Consider the following 10,812-nt stretch of genomic DNA (forward strand, 5'->3'; position numbering starts at 1 on the left):
TAGGTTACAGAAAATACAATGTTAGCCAACTAAGCCCAGGGGTGGGGGGAGGGGATCAAGATGTTGAGAGAAAGAGAGGATAGATACACACAAACCCATACAATGGTCCATGATGGTGGAGGGGGCAGGTTGAAAAAAGTTTCTCAGTCTATAGAGTCTTATTGCAGGGGTCTTCTTTAGGTGGAGTGGAGTGGTCCATTGTTGAAGATGACTTTTGGAGTCCATCAGGTGCAGAGCGGGATTCAGGCAGTCCCCTCTGGGTCCGGTCTAGTTGCAGTTGGTCTGGTGGGGTCGGTGTATTGACGATGGCCCATGATGTGCTCGAAATAGAGGTCATGGGATCAACAGATAATGTCGAACACCATGAAGTGGTGCATCAGCTTGGCATAGCGACGGGGGGGATGCAGCAGGCATGCAAGACAACCTTGATCTGAGCCTTCAAGAGGCCAAGAAGCGCATCTGTCCCACACCCCCCTCCCTGTGCCCCAGCTGGGCAGCACCTACCCCTGCCCCTCCCTCACCATGCGAGGCATTGATCTGCCCCCCCCACATCCCTTCCCTCCCTCTCCCTTCCATCACAATGGACTTACCAGCTGATGGCAGCTGTATCGGATTGGTATTGGCCGATATGCCTCCTTAAATATCAGCTATCAGTATTGGCCCCCAAAATCTATCAGTGCACCCCTAGTTGGAGACCCTGAGCTGCTCTGGTCCCCATACAAACCCCATGCAAAATCAGCTGTGAGTGCACAGCTTGAACTTGCTGAGTAAGGGAGCCAATCGGTTCTCCCTGCCTGGCACTTGCAGAGTTGTGTACATGCAGCTTGAGCTGAACCATGCTCAGCTTTCAACTTGCTAGTTCATGTGGAACCCAGGATAGTAATCGCATGCCATACGTGTATGTCATGGAAGGGCACACAATTGTTGGGACTGGGGGTCAGATCCTATTACACTATGAATCAAATATCATTTAGAATCTCTGATGCCATAAAACTACTGATTATACATTCTAAGCAGAGTATCTAGGAAAGACGATAGACAAAAATATATATTTCTAATATAAAATATAAACTGGAAAAAAATACAACTTTTCAGGTCATCGTTATACATCATAAAGAAGTACTACAACAAAAAGCATGCACAAAACCAATTTGTTTTTTCTTTAGCAGGTCACCTATAAACTGCAATATTATTCCTATTCCTTTTCTCCTTAAATACCAAATTTATATTTTATGGAGTACTTCTGGTTGGTAATTTTTTTCAAGTGTTTTGAATGTATTCATAGTAACTGGAGCTAGTTTAGTGGTTGCTGTACTAATATGAAGTAAGAAATGAAAAGAATGATTCATTTCTTATTCTGTAGTTTTAAATACAAATTAACAAAAGAGCCCCACTAATCTTCCTTTTTTTGGATTTAGATGGTGCAGTAATATGCAGAGTACTTAAAAGCAATAAAAGAAATAACCTGAGAAAATTAAGCAAAATGAATTTTCAATTAGTTTTAGAAATTGTGATAAATGCATTTTGAAAGCAAAGAGTAAAATGTAACTTTGTTCAGTATAAATTGAAATTGCCTTTTGTGCTTAATATAGTTCACTTATAATTAGCTGAAGATTTTGTTCTGGCTTGAAACAAAGTTCCATCTTGAGATTACTATGTTCTGTGTACACAGAACTTTTATCAAGAAAGGCTGGTGCTGCAGGGTTTGCTTTGACAGCCTTTATCATAGCTTTATAGAAATGAAAAGTGAAAGAACACAGCTGGTTTTAACAATGGGGCATGTTCAACATTAGACCAAAACACTTTAGATATTGCAAAATATTGCACATTATATTTATAGCTCTGTGCAAGTTTTTTGAAATTCATGCTGATGCTGCTCTACTCTAGCTTCTTGAAACAATCTGTCCCATAATGATGGAATTAGCTTTCAGTTTGAGAAACTGCTTTTTAAACCAGGGCAGAAAGGCTGCTTTCAGAGCAATAGCAGCACAGTAGTGTGCTATAGTGCTTTACAAGTCACAGTGAAAGATCTCAAAGAATTGCACTGCAAACTTTGTGACAAATTTTGCAGTGACCAGCTAGTCATCATAGTTTAGATTCGATTCATCCTACTAGGCTCCAAAATGCAATTCATTTCTACTCTGCTCAAGTCCCAAAAACAGTTTATGCAAAGGTGAGAGGGTCCTCCTTTTTTGTCACTCAGGATTAAGAGTTACAAAAGTAGATTCATTGATGGATTTTCAGGCATTTGAAAGGGGTGAAACAGAATTACACTTAACTACTTAAGTCTACTTAGATGCCTAATAAGTAGAAAAGAATCTAACTCTAGGCATGAAAGCCACTTTTAGGATTTTAGACCTGACCTCAGAACTCTATCATAACAGTATAAATACTTATGTCTACTCTAGATCCATCATGGGCTCCACAAATGCCATTTTTGGTCCCTAACTTAAGCACTGATTGTGTAAAGCCAAATTCTGTTCAACCTATTAGGCACCTAAGTGCAATTCTGTTCCACTCTCATCAAATCCCTGAAAATCCATTAGTGCACCTACTTTTACACAACCCGTTGTCATCTTCTCTCAAGACTGAGACACAGAAAACCAGGGAGGAGGAGCAAGACATATGCACCTTTTGAATTAACAGTTTTTTAGACTAGAGCAGGGTGGAATAAAGTCACCCTTAAGCATCTAAATCCACTTAAATATTTGACAGGTGGAATAGTATCTGGCCTTTAGGCATGCCTAAGGTTCTCAAAAATCCTGTTCAGCTGCTGCCTAGTCTTGGAAGCACCTAAATTCCCTATACACCAAAGCTCCTGCCAATACAATTCTGCAGTTGGACATACACAAACTATCGAAGCCTTGACAATACCAAGCTGTTTGGCTTCTACACCCCTATGGTATTTACAAGTTTGGCTTTCCCCCCCCCCCCCCGCTCTTTTTCCAGCAGAACCTATTCTAACAGGCTTTCAAATAGCACACAACCCACACAAAAGAATAAGGAGGTAGTCCCCCAAACTCTACTGGTTAGAATACCTGGGTATTCATTGTGTGAGAGACTCAGAATCCAATACCACCTCTTTCTGATTTAGAGAAAGAACTTGAAACCACTCCTTCTACTTTCTGATTAAATGCCCTAACCACCAAACTATGGCTTATCCTGGAAAAGTTTCTCTTATTGAAGTTGTTCTACTTTGTATAAAATAAACATTCAGTTGTTACAAAAAAGAGTAAGAATGACTTAATAGCCTTGGAGATATGGTGCTCATTGGAAGATCTAAGTTTAGATCTCATCTAAATCAAGCACAGTGCTCTAACCACTAGGAAACTGAATATAAAAGTGACACTGCCATATCCCCCTCCTCCATGGATCAAAAGTAATGTCTAACTTGGCTAAGGTGCTTAACTCCAAGAGTGCAGGGAGATTCTTCCTGCTTCCTTTTCTTTGTAACCTCATCCTATCTACCTACTCAATTTGGTGGCCTCTGTAAATATCATTCTTTGGCATTTAACTCTCCCAAAAAGTGTTTAGGGCTGTAGAGTCCACTAGGCTGAATGGCAATACCAAGCGAGTGTTATGATGCCTCTGTCCCTTTGTCAATTGAGCCCTTTATCATTTTTGTTAGTTCATATGGTAGAGTTAGCTTAGCTTGGGGTGGGGGGGGGGCTTACTGCTTAGGAGTAACTGTTAACTTAATTTATATAACTGTGGGCATGTCTACATATGCTATTAATGTGATGTAAGCTTACTGAGCAGTAAAATACTAAGCAGTAACCCTGCTGGGGAAAGCTGTCTCCACTTGCATCTGTCAGGATCAGTTCAGTGCAGGGCTACTCCAGCCCTGCTGTGCCCCCCTACAACAGCCAGAGGAAGTTCCAGCCTACCCTGTGTACCAGCTCCAGACTGGCAGTGGGCACCAGAGTCAGGCCCTGGTCTCCAATGGGAGTGTGGGAAGCGGTCCCACCTCTGGAGCAGCTGCCTCCCAGCCTTGTGTGCCAATCTGTGGGAGCAGCAGCCAGGGGAAGACACATTTTCTCAGCCCCATGCTCTGATTGGTAGATCAGGGCATGAAGCTGGGAAGCAGAAGCTGGGGGAGAGAACACTTTCCCAGCCTCATGTTCTAATCAGCAGATTGGGGCACGGGGCTGGGAAGCAGCAGCTGGAGAACGGGACATTTTCCCAGTCCCATGCATTGGTCTGCTGATTGAGGCATGAGACTGAGAAGCAGCTGCCTGAGGGAAGGAACAGTTTCCCTGCCCCCTGCTGTCTGGACTGACCAGGAGCAATTTGCTCCCAAGGAAGCTGTTCTGCCTCCCGGGCAGCTGCCTACTAGCCCTGTGCCCCAATCTGTGGGAGCAGCAAATAGGAGAAGGGACACTTTCCCAGCCCCATGCCCTGATTGGCCCATACTACAATTTGCTCCCAGTCCGCAATCTACACATGCACTACTGCGCAGTAGTTACTAGGTGTGTCTACATGTGTATTTGTGCTGGTTTAAATTTACTGCACAGTAAGCAGGAATAGGCTGGCATCTACATGTGCAGGTGTTAATGTGTATTAACACTGTGTGTGGACTGACTTGGGACTAAAGTTGGTCCCAAGTCAGTCCACACACAGTGTTACTGTGCAGTAAGCCATCTACACATGCATTACTGTGCTGTAAATAATCAGGCATAAATTTGATACCTGCATGATGCTCAAGCTGGCATAAGTTGCCATATTTACTGTGCAGTACAGGTGTGCACATGTAGACATGTGCCTCTGTGCAGTAATTTTGGTTACTGCGCAGAAAATGAACATGTATAGATGTGCACACTGTGCAGTTAATCTACTACCCATATTTACAAGTAGTAGGTGACCATGCAGTAAACTAATCTACTGTGCAGCAAATGCTGCACCTGTGTAGACAATGACTTTACTATGCGGTACATTAGCCTTTACTACTGAGCAATAAACCATCTTGTGTAGACACACCCAGATTCATCTAAGCATTCTATATCATATAAGGTTTAATGTTACAGTGTTACAAGATTTAAAATATACTTTAGAGGTTTAGTTCACTTACATTAGCATAGGAGCAGACAGACACATGACCCATAGTATAATTTTTTTGTCTATCCCCATTCTTGGAGTGCCAGATGTTTAATTACCTGAGACACAAGATAAGTATCAATTAAAAAAAAGTTAACTAAAAAAAAAAAAAAATGGCCAAGAATTCTTAGTAACTTTCAAATTTGCAAATAAAGGTCTTAATCTTTAGAAGCAGACAGAAATCGAATTAGCTATGATTTATGGGGACTAACATGACAGCTGTATATATACACACACTGATAAACTAATTGAAAAGTAAAATATATCTGTGACTATTTCTTTAGCTTAAGCAAATTAACTGCAGATATGCTTAATTGGTAGCTACTGGTATTGGTGGGGAGGTCAAACTAACAGATTATTTTTACAACGACTTTCTACACCTAATACTTTTTGGTTTTATTCTTTATTTCAGAGTGCTCCAATATAATTCAAATGACCCAACGCAGTTTAAGAGACAACCTGGATTAGTCCTTGCATAGAAAATTAACACAAAGGATAACAGGTCCTTTATCTGTATAACCATAAAGAGAAAAAAAAATGGGGTCACTATGCAATAAGGGTAGACATCAAAGATCAAGCTAAATTAAATTTTACACCAGTTTGTAATCTGGATGACAATGTAGGCTATTAGGACAAAGGCAGAATGACATGGGCAGGGGATCTACTTAAATTACACTCAAGTGCACAGCACAGCAGCTACTTTAACCTACTTGTTCTTTTTACTGCATGCTCCCTATCTCTCCACCCCCCCACCCCAACTGATTGGCGAGGGGAACCAAGCAGCCCTACCACTCATTCTTGGCTCCTGATCAGCCAGGAGGCAAAAAATGCAGTTTTAAATATGCCTTGGTTTTTGCTTCCTGGCTGATTAGCAGCAAGCAACAGAGTTGCTGAGGCCCCTCCACCAATCAGCAGTGGGAGTCAGAAACATTGGCATATTTTAGACTGTAGTTTTTCCCTCCTGGCCAATCAGGATCAAGCACAGGGCCATTGGGGCATTTCCACCAATCAGCAGAGGATGGGTGCACAATAAAAAGAACAAGATTAAAGGAACCACTCTACAGAGTGCTTCCAGCATAATTTTGGTAGAATCCTACTTATGGGAATGAGCATATGAAAATGAAAATAGAAATTAGCTCAGCTCAGGTGAAAGCAAAACCTGAAAAGTTTAATCTTCTTAACTGGCTGGCTAATTTCCATCCTGGAATGTTGAAACAATTGGCACATGAAAGAATTTCAGAAAGTCTATCAAATTAGGGTAACATTGTGTGACTACAAAATAGCAAATTTAGTACCTACATTTAAGGAAGGGAAAAAATTAATTAGGATCAACTCAGGCTTATTAATCTGGCCCACAGTAGAATGCAAGTTTGGAACAAATTCAGAAGGAAATGGTAAAGACACACAGATAAATGAAAAAGGGATAAAATACAATACAGATTACCAAATATAAACTACATAAAATTTATGTTATATCTTTCTTTATTATGATACCTGATTTTCTAGGCCCTGTAAATCTTGTAGATCTCATCTGTTTTGACTTCAGTAAAACTTTGGATAATGTACCATATAGGAAATGATTTGGTAATATGGGAATTAACACAAGAATTAAGCTGGAAAAAAAACTGGGTAAAGGGGAGACAACAGTGGTTATTAGAGAAAAAAGAACTCATTGGAGTTTACTAGTAGAGTTCCTGAAGGATTGGTTTTAGGACTAACATGGTATATTTTTTTATGAATTATTTTGGCACAAAAAGTTAGACTATATTAATTTTATCTGCTGATGATACAACATCCCAATTCTACTTCATTTCTAAAGCAGCAAGGAGGTGATAGTTATGATTCTTTTATACTTTATTCAAGTGCCTGAAAACACATTAACTTAAAAAGTAGTGTCACGGCGGGGTCCTCTGAGGGCCGTGATCTCCTCGAGGTCCCTCACTCTGTGTCAGGCCGGCCCAAGGCACCCTCTTATTCTCACCCGCCACGTCTTGTTGGTAAACATAAGGTTGGGAGGCTACCTATGACCCCCTGGGCACGGCTACTCGGGCCCTCTGTCCCCGCGGTTCTCCTGGCTCTCTCTAATACCCAGCCTCTCACTGGGACTCTCGACCAGCCCACTCTGGGCCTTCCCTGACAGTGTGGTCCCTCTCAGGGACTTCTAGCGGGCCTCCAGTCCTTCAGGCCATCCTCACTACTACCCTCTCTGATACGGGCTCACCGCACTGCTACTCCCCATCTTCTCGGGGGCAACCGCAGCACCCTGCCTCGGTCTGAGGGGTGTTGCCGCACTAGCCTGCGGCCGGGCTCACTATGCCCCTCTCTAGGGCTGCTCCGTATCGCCCCTCTCTAGGGCTGGGGTCTATGTACCCCGCAAGTGATGCCCTTGCTGGCATCAGCTGCGCCCGTCCTGGGCTCCCTAATATGGCGCTCCCCCTCTTTGGGGCTCGCCATGCCCACCCTGGGCTTCCCAATAATGCAACATGGGGGCTCCCCCTCTTTGAGGCTTGCCGTGCCCATCTTGGGCTTCCCAATGACATCACCCCTCTCTCTGGGGCTGGGGTCTATGTACTCCGCAAGCGATCCGGGGTCTATGTCCCCCATCTGCAACCTACTGGTTGCGCCCGCAAACCACTGGCTGCACTCCTCGCTGCCAGTGGCTCCTGCACTGGCATGCAAGCTGCACCTTCACTGGCGCTACGAGAATGATGCGCCCTCCTGGTGCTAGGCCGCGCCCTCACTGGTGCTGGGGCACCCCACCCCTCTGGGGTCCCGTTGAGGCACCTATGAGGCTCAGCCGCTCCTCTCTGAGATAACCTGACCCCATGACTCTGCCCTGCAATTCTCAGGGCCTAACATGCCCTCACTGGTGCCGGGGCCTCACACTCCCTTGTGAGCCCCCGATGAAGACACTGCACCCTCCTGGCGCTAGAGCACCCCACCCCTATGGGGTCCCTATGAGGCTTTCTCCAACCCCTACAGCCTCACCCAAGCCTCCGGGTGTAACCAACAGAGCCAAACAAACTCAACGTACAAGCCTCTAGGCTATAACATAACTACGAGCCTCATGGCCATAACTAAACTCAAAGCCCTATGGCTCCAACAACATTGCTCAATGTAACCACCGTACTTACTCTTAGGCTTCTCTCTGCATCCTCACTCCAGGAGCTCCTGCCTCCCAGGCTGCTGGCAGGGAACTACCTGCCTGGCCTCAGCCCCGGGCTTTATAAGGGCCAGGCCCTGCCCCCTACAGGCAGCTGGCTCCCCTTAGTTGTTCTGGCAACTCGCAGCTGTGCTCAATTGGCTCTGCCAGGGCTCTCTCCCTGGCAGTTTCTCCTCTCTAGAAGCAGGCACAGGGGTGCCCTGCGACAAGTAGATAAGTCCTTATTTTGTTCGCTGCTTTCTGTTTTTGTCTTAAAGATAAATGAAGATAAATTACAAAAGTTGCATAAAGGAGTTCATCTAGAATTTTCACTTTTCAGAAGCCATTGTTCAATTTCTAGACTCATTGTTTGAAGCAACCAATAGTTTGGGATGCTGCTAAAGCTAAGCATCTGGGTCTTTTCTAGGACTCCGTACAGGTGTTTGAGGAGTTTAGGGGGAGGTTTGATTGCACTAAAACTGGCCACTTGAACTTCTTTTGCCCAGGTGCAGACATTACATTTAGATTGACATAACTAGGGATCTAAGTGTGAACTGTACAGAAGTTCAGGAAGTTTAGATCAACCAAACTGATCTAAGTTAAATGTACCTTGGAGGTAGTCTAATTTAGCTTGGGTCAGGTGAGATTGATCTAACTGGACTTCTATACAGTTCTCAGCACAGCCCAGGGGCTGGGAAAGCCCAACCACTGGTCCTAGCCCTGGGGCTGCATTTTTCCTACTTACCCCCTGGCATCAGGTTATTTTTAGCCCCACAGCCCCTTGCCCCTCACCTCTCCCCCAAATGGACAATCCCCCCACCACAGACCAGCCAGTCCCCTCTCCACCTGAACCCACCAAACCCCCCATCCCACAGGCTGCACCTAGTCCTGGGAGCAGATTGAAGTCAGTCATTGTGGGGGGAGGGATGGGTGGAGTTGAGGGGAAGATTTGCAGAGGAGCTTATCTATCTGGGGTCAGGAAGGGGCAGGGAGCTAAAAATAGCCCTTGGTCTGGGGAGGATAGAGCCCCCCCATCCTCCCAAACCTACCTGCAGGCCACACTAGTCCCCTTGACCACACCAAACCCTCCCAGTCCCCACCAAACACCCTTGGCAGGTCCTGCTTTCCCCCCAATCCTCCCACCCCCCCTCAAAACCCCCACTTGCCTCCCCAATCCCTCCACCCCCCGTATACCCCATTCCCCCACCCCAAGTCTACCAGCTAGTCCCCCTATCCTGACTTACCTTGGATAAGGTGGCCATTTTTAATTCAATCTAACCTCCCCCTAACCTCCCTGAATGTCTATATGTACTCTAGAAGAACAAAAAGATCAAAACCTGGAGTAGCATAAGACATTTCTTTTTGTAGTCTGGAATCAGCGAAAGCTGCAGAAACAATCTATATCACAAAGTTCTATAGCTCTTGATGACCGGGATCCATTTATATGTGGTTCAACTAAGAATTTCACTTAAAACCATGTTCAGAGAAAAACAGAAATTATGTTTTTTTGGTTTTTTTCTATTCTGTGATATGCTCTAGATACATTTTACTAAACTGGAAGATAAAGAAGCACTAGGAAAGGCAGTAGCCTTGGTCAATATTTATGGATATTAGAAAACACATTACCTCCAAAATGGTATACTGAACACTGTATAGGCTCTCATAATTTTAAGCTATTTTAAAACATATCCTGTAGTGTAACTAGGGGTAGAGAAGAAGGCCACCCTCTCTGGTCATTAAGTTAGGAGGGCATCAGAATCCCACCCTCACCTCCCAAGTCCAGACTCTGGCAGCATACCCCTGCCAGGAACCCCAAAACAGTCCCTGACAGCTGCTGCTGTTGCTGCCAATGTCACTGCTTTAAAGCAGCAGCTCAGCCAAGGACTGTTTAGGAGTTCCTAGAGTGGCTAAAATTACTGTGCCCCACTCCTGATCCCATCACTTGGAACTACCTGTGTTCCCTCCCCTGAACTGTGCATCCCCTGATTTTGGAACCCATGCCCCCCGCCCCAGCCACAGAACCGTGCTCCTCCCTCCACTCTTGGAACCACATTTCCCCCACCCCACTTCTGCTCTCAGAACCTGTGCACCAGCCCCCTCCAGCTCTCCTGCAGGGTTTTCCCTCATGCCAACTCTGCATGTTACACCTCTGAACATATGAATCCTGAAAAGCAGCCCTATAAATTTAAGAATATAAAAAATGAATGGTTTCAGGTAGTTGTCATTGCTGAATATTTGAAGGGTATTTCCAATACTTGGCCTGAAGGCAGCCCTCAGATGGCTTTTCAGGTGGATCAGTGATTCATTGCATCAAGTCAAGAGTACAAGCAAGAACATCAAAGTTCCCCCAACTTCAGTTCCATACAGTTTATAAAATTTGTTCTTTCTTATGTTACCACACAGAGGCTTCAAAGGGCACAAAAACAGTGAATGCAGAGACAGTGCACAACCAAACATGAAAGCATGAATGAGAAATAAAGCTTGGGTCTTGGTCCTAAAAACAATTTTTGTTTCAAGGAGTTGACAACAATAGATGCTAACAAAGGACATCCTTGGTTAGGTAAGTCATCACAAAA

General features: G+C 44.5%; 1 long non-coding RNA gene across 1 annotated transcript; it reads right to left on the bottom strand.

Annotated features, from left to right (window-relative positions):
- Positions 1–5,059: 5,059 nt before the first annotated feature.
- LOC132248420 (uncharacterized) lies at positions 5,060–8,287 on the bottom strand. Its single transcript, XR_009459610.1, has 3 exons — positions 8,229–8,287; positions 6,589–6,719; positions 5,060–5,153 (listed from the first exon to the last, which is right to left on the bottom strand). It is a non-coding gene; the product is annotated as an uncharacterized LOC132248420 (long non-coding RNA).
- Between the last annotated feature and the right edge of the window lie 2,525 nt (positions 8,288–10,812).

The sequence above is a fragment of the Alligator mississippiensis genome, chromosome 2, assembly GCF_030867095.1.
Source record: "Alligator mississippiensis isolate rAllMis1 chromosome 2, rAllMis1, whole genome shotgun sequence".
Taxonomy (NCBI): Eukaryota; Metazoa; Chordata; order Crocodylia; family Alligatoridae; genus Alligator; species Alligator mississippiensis.